Genomic DNA, 14,384 nt, shown 5'->3' with positions numbered 1-14,384 from the left:
ATTTCAGGATGTAAGATGATGATGTGGTTGTGAAAATGGTGATGACGGGGAGGGAGGGTGGCAGGACAACGATAGTGAAGTAGAAGTGATGATGATGATGATGGTGATGATGATACTGGTGATGATAGGAGGTGGTGGTGATGGTGAGATATAAATAGTGTAAATGGTGGCAGTGGTGAGGGATGGTGATGATGGAAGTGGTGGTAGGAGTGAAGATATTGGTGGTGATGGTGGTAGTGGTGATAGTGGTGATGGTGGTGGTGAGAGAACTAATGCTAATGGTCGTTGGTGTAGAATGGTTGAAGGAAAGGTAGTAAAGGCGACGGGTGGTGGTGGTGGTGGTGGTGAGGCAGGTGTCCTTAGTGAGCGATGGTCGGGATATTGCTCACTTTATGCTTCACGAGACTCTACCTGCCTGGATTACATAATTAAGGCCAAGTGTTTCAAGGGGAACGGTGGGCGCTACTGCAACCACCCCAATTATTATTATTATTATTATTATTATTATTATTATTATTATTATTATTATTATTGTTATTATTAGCTTCGTCATCGTTATTTCTTAGGAGGTGGAGTTGAAAGTGAAGTTAAGCGTGGTGAGATGAATTTAGTAGTGGTGGTAGTGGTGGTGATGGTGGTGGTGATGTGGGGATGAAGATGATAGTACTGGAGGTGAAGAGTGGTGATGATAATGGCTGTGGAATGAAGTGGTGAGGATGGTGATTACATATATGGAGGGGTATTAGTGGTGTTGACGGTGGTGAATGTGAGTTGTTGTTGGTGGTGGTGGTGATGTAGATGGTGGTGATGAAATTAGAATGTGTACTGGTGGTGGTGATGATGAAGGTGGTGGTGGTGGTGGTGGTGGTGGTGATGAAGGTGGTGATGGTGGTGGTGCTTGAAGTAGTGGGGGAGGAAGAAGTCAAGCTGCCCTGTTGCCATGGTTACTGCTGCTGCTGCTGTTGTGTCCCTTCTCTCTCTCTCTCTCTCTCTCTCTCTCTCTCTCTCTCTCTCTCTCTCTCTCTCTCTCTCTCTCTCTCTCTCTCTCTCTCTCTCTCTCTCTCTCTCTCTCTCTCTCTCTCTCTCTCTCTCTCTCTCTCTCTCTCTCTCTCTCTCTCTCTCTCTCTCTCTTTCTTCTCTCTATTTCTACCTGATTTCGATTCCTCCTTCGCTTCCTTCCTTTCCTCTTTCCTTCTTCCTTACCTCTCCTTTCCTTCCTTCCTTCTTTTCTCCATCCTCTATTCCCTTTCCTCCTTCTTACCTCCTCTTTCTTACCCTTGTACTCCTTCGTTTTAAGTTTTCCGTTTTCTTTCGTCCTTTCCTTCCTCCCTTTCATCTTACCATCCAAGCATCCACTCTTCCACATTCACACCCTTCCTTCCTTCCTTCCTTCCTTCCATCCTTTCTACCTTCATTCTTTCCTTCTTTCCTTCCTTCCTTCCTTTATGCATCTCCTTCTCTTTACTCTCTCTTCCAATTCCTTTCAGTCCCCCTTTCACCTTTTCATCCTCTCTTGCGCTTTCACAACAAACTGAGAATCAAAGTGAAGCAAACGAATGAGGTGAACGAGAATAACGAGGGAAAGCACAGGTAAGAGGAGGGCAGGTAAAGGTGTCTGGGGAATGAGGGTGGAAGGAGAGAGAGAGAGAGAGATTGAAGGAGGAGAGAGAAGGATGAAGATGAGAGTGCATGTAGAGATGAGGAGAAAGGATGATGTACTGGAGAGAGCGAAATGAAGATGGATGTGATGATGTAGATAGATAAATAGATGGAGATGAATAGGGGAAGAAAGAGGAAGGAAAAAGATGAAAGCGAATATTACAGGAAGAGAGGAAAGAAGGAAAGAACGAGATGAAGAGAAAAAATGGACTGGAAAGAGTGAAATGGAAGTGGATGATAATGATGACAGGTAAATAAACAAAGATAAATAGGGGAAGGAGTGACAAAGATGAAGACTAGTAAATGTGAAGATGAGAAACAAGGATGATAGAATTGGAAACGTGAAATGGAGGAGGATATTGACCATAGATAGATAGATAGAGATAAATAAGGAAAGGAGGGAGGTGGAAGAAGATGAAAGCGAAAGTGGAGATGAGGAACAAGGAAGATGAATTAGGATGAGCAAAATCGAGGTGGATGGTGATAGAATGATGGATAGAAAGACCGGGAGAGAAAGAGAGAAGAGTGACCCAAGGAAATTAATCCGCGAAGGTCTAATCCCCCATCCCATTATCTATGATCAATTTAATCCCCATATGTGTGTAATCCTTTACCCCTCCTTCCTTCCTTCTTCGTTCCTTCTTTCCTCTCTTCCTTCCTTTCTTTCCTTATTCCTTCCTTCTGTGTTCTCTTTCTGTTATCTTCGTTTTTTCCTTAATTTTTTTTCTTTCCTGCTTTCTTCTTCCTTTTCTTCCTTCTTTCCTTTCTTTCTTTCTTCTTTCCTTCCCTCTTTCCTCTGTTGCTGTTATCTTCGCTCCTTCCTTCTTTCCTCTCTTCTTTTCTTTCCTCTTTCCCTCCTTCTTTCCTCTCTGTTTTCGTTGTTTTCCCTCCTTTCCTCTCTTTCTTTCTTCCCTCTTTCCTTCCTTCTTTCTTCTCTTCCTTTCTTTCCTCTATTTTTTATTCATTGCCTTCGTTCTTTCCTTCTTTTCTCTTTTTCTTTCTTTCTCTTTCCCTTTATTCCGTTCATCGCTTCTTATTCTTCGCTCTTCTTAACTATTTCACAAACTCATCCTTTACTTCCTCTTCAATTCATTTTTTCCTTCTTATTTTTTTACTTTACTTACTTTTTTCTTCCTTTCCTTTTCTTCCCGTGATTTTTGCTCCGGTCTAAGACTTAATATAATCTTCATCAATACTGCCTCTTAAATCTTATCCTTTCTTCCTTCCTTTCTTATCTTTCTTTTCTTCCTTTCTTCTTTTCTTCACAATGACTTCTACATGTTTTCGGAACCTTTTTTTTCATCCTCTCCCATTCCATCCATTTTTTTTCATTGCTAAGCTCCTCTTCTTTTAAATCCCTCTTCTTCACAATTCCTCAAACTTCATTTCAGAATCCCCTGTTCCCTCTCTTCTTTTAAATTCTTCCTCTATTCTTCCTCCTCCCGTTCTTCCCTCCTCCTCCACCATCAGAGCCCCCCCCCCCGTCCTTAATGCATCTTTTTTTATATCATATTTTTAATCTTTTTTTCATCTTTCTTATCCCTCCTCTCCCTAACTTCACTCGGTGCCTCTCCTCCTCCTCCTCCTCTTCCTCCTCCTCCTTCTCCTTCTCTTTTAATTTTCCTTCTTTTTTACTTCCTTGCTTTTCTCTTCCCCGGTTATTTTTTTCTTATTCCGTCTCTCTGATATCCTCTCTCGCCTCTTCTTTCCTTTCCTCCTCCTCGTTCTCCTTTCAACCTTCCCTCCATATATCTTCGTCTTCCTTCCTTCTCATCATTCTATTCTCTCTTCTTCAAAGCGTTTAAATATCTTCCTTTCCTTTCTCCTCTCTGACCTTTCTTTTTCGTCAACCTGTCAACCTCCCTCCTTTCCAATTCCTAATCTTTCCTCCCTTTCTCCTTCTCCTCCATAAGCTCTCCTCCTCCTCCTCCTCCTCCTTCTCCTCCGTCTTCTCTTTCGCAAGGATGAAGTGATATTGTAGGACGGATAAGGAAGAAAGGAAAGATGGAAAAAGTGCCCGAATTGATGAGAGATACCTTGGATTTTGATCGTGAATTTAATGGCCTCCAGTTTGGGCCAGGTAATTAGTGTTTTTGAATACGTGTTATATAATTCTTTTTTAGTTAGATACTGTATACGCCAAGGATAATGATGATGATGATGATGATAATGATAGTAAATGAAAGTGAGAGCGAGAGGTGGAGAGAGATGGTACAGAGGACGAAGGGAGCAAAATGAAGGACAAAGGGAAGAAAAAGTGAAAAAGGGCTAGAGAAGAGAGTGAACACAGAAGTAAATTGAGAAGTTTTGCAGAAATGAAATGAAAGAACAAATATAGGAGAGGTGAACGGCAAGACAGGTTGAAGACGCGAATTAATGAGGAAGGAGGAAATGAGAAGGTAAGGGATATGTAAGAGTAACGAAGATGGGAAAGGGATGAAGAAGAAGGGAAAGAGAGAAAGAAATCAGAACGAGAGATAGAAGTGCTCATGCCCCATCTCACTTATGCTCTTCGATTCCTTTGTTTATCCGAAATTCCCTGAGCCTGACACCCCTTCGTATCTTCGCTTGATTATACGCCTGACTTATATTTGCATGTCATAAAAGATGGAGTAATATGTCTCTTATAATGTGGAAAAAAAAGTTAAGTTAGGGAAATAAAAACAAAGCAAAACAAATGTAGAAAAAAAAGGGGCGAAGAAGACATGAAATTTAAATGAATGTAAGATTAGGAAAGTGACTAGATGAGGGGAAACTTGGAACATTCGTAAAAAAAAAAAGGAAAGAAAAAAAGGACGAAAAGAGGATAAGAAGCAAACAAAAAATAATGAAAAGGGCAATACAAAGAAAAGTAATAAAAGCAAACAACAATAAAGAAAAGAAAGCAAACAATAAAATAAAGAATGGGACGATAAGGAAAGAAAGGAAAAGAGAAAGGAGAGAAAAAGAGGCTGATTGCATGGATAAGAAAAGATAACTAGAAGAATTTGAGACATTAAAGAGGAAGCAGAAAAAAAAGGAAAACTAACAAATAATACGAAAAAAAGGTCAGTCGTATGAACCCTAGAACACAGTCGATTCGTAAAGGTCATTTCACCCTTATTTTTTTTGTTCATCTTTTTGTCAAAGGAATCAACAAGTGCCTACACGTGTTGCTCTCTCTCTCTCTCTCTCTCTCTCTCTCTCTCTCTCTCTCTCTCTCTCTCTCTCTCTCTCTCTCTCTCTCTCTCTCTCTCTCTCTCTCTCTCTCTCTCTCTCTCTCTCTCTCTCTCTCTCTCTCTCTCTCTCTCTCTCTCTCTCTCTCTCTCTGTCCGTCTGTGTATCTTTATCTATCTGGTTATCTCTTTGTTTTTCTCTGTACCCGTTTCCTCTCTCTCTCTCTCTCTCTCTCTCTCTCTCTCTCTCTCTCTCTCACTCTCTCTCTCTCTCTCTCTCTCTCTCTCTCTCTCTCTCTCTCTCTCTCTCTCTCTCTCTCTCTCTCTCTACCACAGTATCGATCGTTTCCTCTCCTCCACCCTGTTGCCAGACGCAAAATAATTACCACCACCTTCTTCCTTCCTCCCCTTTCCATGTCCTCCTTGCCCTCCCCATCCTCCTCTCCTTCCCTTCTCAACCCCATCCCTTCTTGCCTCCCCTTTTCCGCTTCGAGCTCTGTTATGCTGTTTGTTTTATACCTATCCTGCCCATCCTCTTCTACTCAATCCTCCTCCACCCCCTTGCCCACCCTTCATAGCTACCTCCTGGCAAACGTTCCCGGGGCAGACGTTTTCAGGGCAAGCATAAGGGGTGATTTTAAGACGTTTTTCACAGGTGATTTGCTTGATTTTGAATAGATAGGGATAATGGGTTGGGAGAGAGAGAGATCTTTCCGCCGCTATTGGCAATATAAACACACGCAAGGACACACACACACACACACACACACACACACACACACACACACACACACACACACAATAAATGTTGAGTCACGTCCTTCCATGTTTTTCTCTGATTAATTCTCCTCTTCTCCTCCTCTTCTCTTCGTCTCTCTCCTTCTCTTCCTCCTCTTCCTTCTCCCTCCTTCTCCTCCTTTCCTCCTTTTCCTACCTTTTCCATCTCTCTACACCTGTTTTGATTTTCCTTTCTTCCTTTTATTGCTCCACCTCCATCTTCTCTTCCTCCTCCTTCTCCTTTATCATTCTCCTCTTTGTTATCTCTCTCTCTCTCTCTCTCTCTCTCTCTCTCTCTCTCTCTCTCTCTCTCTCTCTCTCTCTCTCTCTCTCTCTCTCTCTCTCTCTCTCTCCCTTTCCTCTTTTTTCTCTTCCTCTGCCGTATATTATTCTGATTATCTTCCATTTCATAAGCAATCCCATAATTGTCCCGTCATAAACATTAAAATAAGCTATTGTCATTTATACGAGTGCGCGTCATTTGTATGGGAATATGTATGTATGTATGTATGTATGTGTGAGTATGTCTGTTTGTGTCTGTCTGTCTTTGTTTGTCCGTCTGTCTGTCTGTGTGTCTATCTCTGTCCGTCCCTGTCTCTTCATGTGTGTGTGTGTGTGTGTGTGTGTGTGTGTGTGTGTGTGTGTGTTCGTATGTATGTATGTAGCACAGCGCGGAGATCATTTTAGCACGAGAATAATAAAATAATACATTAAGTGACCCAACATTATGACGGCTATAAATATGAGTGTATTACAATTCCCCTTATAACAAATTCAAGCCATACATTTGGAGATAATTATGAGGGCAAGTAATTGGGCCGAATGTTCCCCAGCACTAGTCAGTCTTTGGGTTATGGGGGAAGAATGTAATTTTGTGAAGGCGGGAAAAAGTTGAAGGGAAGGCGGGGAAGAGGAAGAAGGAAGGGTAGGTAGGGAGAGGGAGGGAGGGAGGTAGAAAGGAAGGGAAAATGGGAGGAAGGAAAGGAAGGAGATAAGGAGGGAGAAAGAAAGGGAAGGTAAGGATGGAGTGAATGAGGGAGAGAGATGAAGGAAGAAAGGGAGGGAAGGAGGGAGGGAAGGTGGGAAGGAGATAGAGGGAGCTGGAGGGAGGTAAATTTTGCATAGACTGGGAGAGGTGAGCGGGAACGGAAGGACGAGGAAGAAAGAAGGATATCGAAGGAGAGGGAGGGAGGGAGGGAGGAGGGGAGGAAAGGAGGGAGGTAAATTTTGTATAGACGGGGAGAGGTGAGGGGGAACAGAAGGACGAGGAAGAAAGAAGGATATCGAAGGAGAGGGAGGGAGGGAGGAAGGAAGGAACGGAGGGAGGTAAATTTTGTATAGACGGGGAAAGGTGAGGGGGAACAGAAGGACGAGGAAGAAAGAAGGATATCGAAGGAGAGGGAGGGAGGAGGAGGAGGAAAGGAGGAGGTAAATTTTGTATAGACAGGGGGAACAGGGGACGAAGGACGAGGAAGAATGAAGGATATCGATGGTGTGGGTGGGCGGGAGGACGGCAGGAACGGAGGGAGGTAAATTTTGTATAGACGGGGAAAGGTGAGGGGAACAGAAGGACGAGGAAGAAAGAAGGATATCGAAGGAGAGGGAGGGAGGGATGAAGGAAAGGAGGGAGGTAAAAGAGGAAGGGAGGGAAGAGGTGGAGGAGCAATTTCACACAAAAAGTCAAAGGTCGGAACCAATTTAAAGATATTTCAAGCCAGACGACTCTCTCTCTCTCTCTCTCTCTCTCTCTCTCTCTCTCTCTCTCTCTCTCTCTCTCTCTCTCTCTCTCTCTCTCTCAATCGGATTTTAATGGAGAGAGAGAGAGAATTTTAATGATTTAGTCCACCTCAAAACACCAGTCACTTCACTTTCCATTTCATCCTCCCCTTACCGACTCGATCACTTACCCTCGTCCATGCATACATATACATACATACAAGCGCAAACACACTCACACACGCACGCCCCCCCCTCACACACCACCTCCTACTCTCCCTCCCCCCCTCCTCCCTCACCCACACTGCACTCCGGTACCTTCGGCAAATTTCCTCCGTGGATTGTGGGGAAACTTTCTCTTGGTTTCATTTTCGAGTCGGTTCTCGCGGCTTAAGTTGGATTACGTCGCACCAGATCAAGAGGTTAGGGGGATGGAGACGGAGAGGAGAGGAGGAGGAGGAGGAGGAGGAGGAGGAGGAGGAGGAGGAGGAGACACATGAGGAGAAAAGGAGGACAAGAAGGGGGAATAGTAAGAAGAGGAGAGAGAAAAGGGAGAGAGAGGAGAGAGAAAAGGGAGAGAGAGGAGAGAGAAATGTAAGAGGAAGGAGGGGAGAGGAGAGAGAAGGTTGAGAAAAGGGTGTGGCAGTATTGGCCTTTCTCTCCCTCTCCCTCTCTCTCTCTCTCTCTCCCTCTCCTTCACACTTCCAGGTAAATGCTTATGATACCTGTTTGTTTGTTTGTTTGTTTGTTTGTTTCAGGTAATTTCCTTGATGCGTCTGTAATCCATCCGCGTTCCTTTAGTCATGCTTATCATAACACTTTCCTTACGTCATGGTTTTCCTATAATATGTTTTCTTATATTGTTTTTGTTTATGTATTGAGTTTTGTGTGATCAGCTTTTTTTTCTGCTTCGTTTTACTCTTTTTTTTTTTTCTTTGCACTTCGTGTTCGTCCTGTTTGTCTTCTTTTGGTCTTCTTTTTCTGGCTTTCATTTGTATTCTTTTTTCCTTTCCAATTTTCTTCCTCCTTCTATTCTTTCTATTCTTTTGTTCTTTCTATTCTCTTTATTCTTATTTTCTATCTTCTTTTTTCTCCTCTTCTTGTCCTTTCTGCTATTTCTTCTTTCGTTATTGTTCTTTCATTTCTTTCTATTTCTTCTGATTTTTGTATTCCTTCTATTCCTACTTCCCTCCTTCTTCTTCTTTTCTACTTCTCCATATTTCTCCCGTGTCTTCTGTATATCCCTTTCCTCCTTTCCATTATACTATCTTTCCTCCCCTCATCTATTTTTTTATTCTTCTTCTTTTTCTTCTTCATATTCTCCTTTTTCTTTTTTTCCTTTACCTCTCCCTATTTCCTGCTGTGTCCTCTGTATATCCCTTTCCTCCTTTCCATTCTACTATCGTCCCTCCCTTCCTCGTCATTTCACTATCTTTCCCTTCCTTCCTTCCAGCCACGGGTTCATATTTCCTTCCAACGCGACACAGTTTTCCTCGTAGAATGTTTGCTTCAGCCACATTCCGTTTCACAAGGCGTTTCATATCTGGGTTTCCGTATTTACCGCCGCCTGCCTGAGGGTGGACAGACGAAGGAGCTGGGGAGAAGGAAGAGCGGGAGAGTGAGGGGGAGACTGAGGGGGAGACTGAGGAAGAGAGAAGGGAAGATCTGAGGGAGAGTGAGGAGGGTTAGGGAGAGTGAGGGAGAGAAGAGTTAAGATATGAGGGAGACTAAGGGAAGAGCGGGAGAGTGAGAGGGAGACTGAGGGAGAGTAAGGAGGGTTAGGGAACATAGCTTGAACTTTGCAAACATGGGTGTAAGGTGGGTGAAGGTGACTGGGGTGATTGGGTGAAGGGTACGAAGGAAGAGATAGAAATGGGAGGAATTAAAGGTGAGGGAAATGGAAAGGAAGGAACAGGAAGAAGAAAACCGTGAATAATAAATAAGATAAGAGAAGAGGTGGAGCAGAGGGAGAGAGGGGGAAGGAAAGGGGTGAGGAGGGAAGGGTATGGGGAAGTGAAGGCTGGGGAGGAAGGGTGGGGGGGGGGAGGAAGGTATTAACGGAGGGGGTATTGCCATCTCCTGTCCTGTCTGGTGCTGCAATTTCCTTTAAGCTGTTATCTCTTACCTCAAGGTCATTGTTGTCTGTCTGTCTGGTCTCGTGTTTAACCTATGTGCCTCATCTCTCTCTCTCTCTCTCTCTCTCTCTCTCTCTCTCTCTCTCTCTCTCTCTCTCTCTCTCTCTCTCTCTCTCTCTCTCTCTCTCTCTCTCTCTCTCTCTCTCTCTCTCTCTCTCTCTCTCTCTCTCTCTTATGCCATCTATCTATTTATCTATCCATCTCTGGTGTGTGTGTGTGTGTGTGTGTGTGTGTGTGTGTGTGTGTGTGTGTGTGTGTGTGTGTGTGTGTGTGTGTGTGTGTGTGTGTGTGTGTGTGTGTGTGTGTGTGTGTGTGTGTGTGTGTGTGTTTGGTGTAAGGGCACTCAACGTTTGTTTGTTTGTTTTCCTCTGTGTGTCTCAGTCGGATATGTTTGTCCGTCTGTTTGTTTATCTCTGCCTGGGTGCTTGTCTTCCATCTAATTGCATATAAGTGTGGAGCCATAATTTTCTTTGTGTCTCAGTAACTCTCAACAGCTGTCTCTCTGTATGTGTGTACGTCTGTCTGTCAACTGTGTACCTATTCTTACCTCCCTGTCTACTTACCAATGTTTACCTAACTGTCTGTCTAACTACCTCTGTCTAACAACCTATGTCTAACTACCAATATCCAACTATCTGTCTAATTACCTCTGTCTTCTTACCTTTGGCTACCTACCTCAATGTTTACCTATTTCTCTCTTTACCTGTCTACCTGTCTGTCTGTCTGTCTATCTTTGTCTAAGAACCTATATCTATCTATCTATGTCTAACTACCTCTCTGTCTTCCTACCTCTGTCTAACTACCTCTCTATCTAATTACCTCTGTCTTCCAACCTCTGTCTACCTCTCTACCTGTCTGTCTCTAATAAGCAGCTACGTCTTTCGGCACATCTGTTTATCCTTCCTCTCGGCGCAGGTCAGGGAAGCAGGCCGGGGACGTGCAGGATCTAATTGTGTAGTTAGGGCGGCCGAGTGTTTGAGTTGCGCTGTGTTGAGTGCTTGGATGGGGGGCGAGGGGGGGGGGGGCGGTGGGGGCGGGGGAGCAGTGTGATGGGATAGGGTGGAGAGGAAGAGGAAGATGAGAGGCTGGTTTATGTGGAGGCAAGGTGGAAGGGGGAGGCTGCGATGATGATGGAAGGGGAAGAGGGAAGGCAGGGGAAGGGGAAAGGGAAGTAGAGGGAAAGGGTGAAAAGAGAGGAGAGGAAACAGGTGGAAGATAAGGAAAGAAGAAGAGAAAAGAGAGGAGAAGGAGAAAGGATGAAGTAGAGGGAATGGGTGAGTAGAGGAGAGGAGAAGAAGGAAAAGGAAAGAGAAGAGAAGAAGGAGAAAGGATGAAGTAGAGGGAATGGGTGAGTAGAGAGGAGAGGAAAATAGTGGAAGGTAAGGAAAGAAGAGAAAAGAAATGAAAAGGAAAGAGAGGAAAGGATGAAGTAGAGGGAAAGGATGTGGAGAGAGAAGAGGAAGCTAGTAGAAGGGGAAGAAAGAAGGGGAAGGGAAAATAGAAGGCTAAAGCTGGGGAAGGGGAAGGCAGGGAAAGGGCTAAGGCAGGGGAAAGGAAAGCAGGGAAAGCAGGGGAAGCAGGGGAGGGAGGAGGCGGTATTAGTAGGAAGATCGAAGGTGGAGGTAAAGTTAAGGAGGAAGATCGACGAGTAGGAGAACTAGGAAGAGGAGGAGGAAGAGCAAGAGGAATGGCAAGGAGGAGAAGGGTGAGGGGGTGAGGGGGGGTAAGGGGGAGGGGGTGGCGTGGACGGACAGGGCGTTAAAAAGGAAAACAGTCCAAGAAGCTTTCTCTGCAAACACTTGGCTCTGTTTATTGTTCCTCCCGCCCCTCGTTCTTCCCGGTATTTGCCTTTCTAATTTTGCTTCGCGCAGGTGTCACTCTCTCTCTCTCTCTCTCTCTCTCTCTCTCTCTCTCTCTCTCTCATACACACCTACGCATATTCACCTCCAATCTCATACGCGGCAGTTTTCGTCTGTATATTCAAGAGTATAACTGCTTCATCTCGTGCAGAATCAATTATAACTTTAACAATGTATATACGACTTGTCTCCTCCTCCTCCTCCTCCTCCTCCTCCTCCTCTCCAATCGTCCTCATCTCCTCTAGCACAAGAATGTTCAGTCACTTTCCCTCTTCACCATCCAGAGTCTCATCATCATCATCATCATCATCCCTGTGTGTGTGTGTGTGTGTGTGTGTCAGTGGGTGGCTAAGTGGGTGGGTCTATTATGCATACATATTTTTCCTTTCGGCCGCAGCGTGGTGGATAAGGGGGGGTTGGTGGGGCGTGGGGGGGGGGAGGGGATGAGGGAGGGAGGGATGCAATGGCCGCTGACACGTCTAGTCCATCATCTAACCCCTTTTTTCCCCTCCCAAGCTGGTCTACTCCCCTCTCTCACTCCCTTTATTCCCTTCACTCCTATCTAACTCCCATCCTCTCCCTCCCTCCCCCTCTCCCTCTCTCTCTCTCTCTCTCTCTCTCTCTCTCTCTCTCTCTCTCTCTCTCTCTCTCTCTCTCTCTCTCTCTCTCTCTCTCTCTCTCTCTCTCTCTCTCTCTGCCAGCATCCTCCTCGTTCTCCCCTTCTCTCTCATTCTCATTCCTCATCTCCGCCACCCTTCCGTCCTTCTCCATCTCCTTCTATCATTCTTCCTTCCTGTTGTGTCCTCCTCCTCTCTCTTCTTATCTTCTCTCCTTTCCTCCCTCCTTGTTTATTATCCTCTCTCTCTCATTCTCTCTCTCTCTCTCTCTCTCTCTCTCTCTCTCTCTCTCTCTCTCTCTCTCTCTCTCTCTCTCTCTCTCTCTCTCTCTCTCTCTCTCTCTCCTTCATCCGCCACTTTCCTTCCATACTATTTTTTTCATCCTTTCTTTGTCGTCTTTTCATGCTGTATCACTTTTCCTTTCCTTACATATTCCATTTCCTCTCCATTTCCTTATTCACTCCTTTTTCCCTTTCCTCCATCTTTACTGTAGTCAGCATCGTTCCCTCTCAACTCTCTCTATCTTCTTTTCCACCGTCTACCCTATCTATTCCCGTCTCTAGCCTTCTTCATCAATTTTCTTCCTTTTGTCTTTTCCACATGTCTCTTTTACCCTCTTCCAATGGCCCAGTGTTATCCTCTTTTATCTTGCTTTCTTTATTTAGCTTTTCGTCCCATGTTTCACCAATTCCTTTTCTATCGTCTACCTTACCTATCTTCTTTTATACCCTTTCTCCCTTTCACTCTTTCAAAGTACCAGAATCAAACCCTTTCACCCTGTTCCCTTCCCTTTCTCACCCTCTTCATGTCATCTCTAACCCTCATCTCCTTCAATCTTCTTTCCATCTCGTCTTCCCCTACTTCGGGTTCCTTTCTCTCATCGCCTCAACACGCCTCGTCTCCCCTTCTCGCGTCGGCTTTTACCCCTAGGCCCAGAAATAGCGGCGCAACAGGTGTTCTAAGCCTTGACACACCTGGGTAATGGCGGGCTGGGTAGGTAGGCAAACTCTGACAGCTGCTGAAAGTCCCGTCTCGTCGCCCCATAAAGACCTAATGCAAGTTTACGTATCAAGGCGAGGGTGACAAAACATTTTCTTCCTCTTTATCGGAGTTCGTGTCCTTCCGATTTTTGAAGTTGAGGCGTCGGAAGTTTGTATAAGTATTAGTATTGGCATCAGTGTTAGTATTGGTATTAGTATTAGTGTAAGTATTAGTATTAGTATTAGTGTTAGTATTAGTATTAGTGTTAGTATTCGTATTAGTGTTAGTGTTAGTGCTAGTATTAGTGTTAGTATTAGTGTTAGTATTGGTATTAATATTAGTATTGGTATTAGTATTGGTATTAGTATTGGTATTAGTATTGGTATTGGTATTAGTATTAGTATTGGCATTAGTATTGGTATTAGTATTGGTATTAGTATTGGTAATGGTATTAGCATTGGTATTGGTATTAGTATTAGTGTTAGTATTGGTATTAGTATTGGTATTAGTATTGGTAATGGTATTAGTATTGGTATTAGCACCGGTATTGGTATTGTTATTAGTATTAGTGTTAGTATTAGTGTTAGTATTAGTATTGGTGCTAGTATCAGCGTTAGAATTATCATTTTTGTCAGTATTAGTATTAGTATTAGGAATATAAGTAACATTTGCAGTAGTCCTTTATGCGTCTACTTTCCACCATTTACGGCCTCGCTTACAAGGTTAAAAGAGGGGTAAAGGAGCCATTTAGAGTCGGTCACACATTAGCAACAGAAAGTCTCATTAAGTCTACCTTCTTCGAGTCCCCGAGGCAGCATTAGGAGCCCGGCAACACCTTCATGTGGCGGCGTCGGTGGCGGTGGTGGTGGTGGTGGTGGTGGTAGTGGTGTTGAAAGCTTGAGACCTAGAAAGAGGATGTAAGATAAAGCGGGATGTTGTCCCCTTCATTTTGTGTTTGTTTGTGTGTTTGTGTGTTTGTTTGTTGGTTTGTTTGTGTGTGTGTGTGTGTGTGTGTGTGTGTGTGTGTGTGTGTGTGTGTGTGTGTGTGTGTGTGTGTGTGTGTGTGTGTGTGTGTGTGTGTGTGTGTGTGTGTGTGTGTGTGTGTGTTTTACGTGTTGTGACATGTCCACTTGAACGAAATATTACGTCCTACATTTGCTCTCTCTCTCTCTCTCTCTCTCTCTCTCTCTCTCTCTCTCTCTCTCTCTCTCTCTCTCTCTCTCTCTCTCTCTCTCTCTCTCTCTCTCTCTCTCTCTCTCTCTCTCTCTCTCTCTCTCTCTCTCTCTCTCTCACCACCACACCACCACCATTTCCACCAACCAACACCCTTTTTAACTTTTTCACCACCACCACCACCACCATCACCACCAACCCACGTATATCTGTGCTCGGATGGCGGAAAACACACACACACACACACACACACACACACACACACACACACACACACACACACACACAATGTGAGGCAAAGAGGGGGTATCC

This window comes from Eriocheir sinensis, chromosome 28 (genome assembly GCF_024679095.1).
Source record: "Eriocheir sinensis breed Jianghai 21 chromosome 28, ASM2467909v1, whole genome shotgun sequence".
In the NCBI taxonomy this organism is placed as follows: Eukaryota; Metazoa; Arthropoda; class Malacostraca; order Decapoda; family Varunidae; genus Eriocheir; species Eriocheir sinensis.
The sequence above is the reverse complement of the archived record's forward strand: the minus strand, read 5'-3'. Positions refer to the sequence as shown.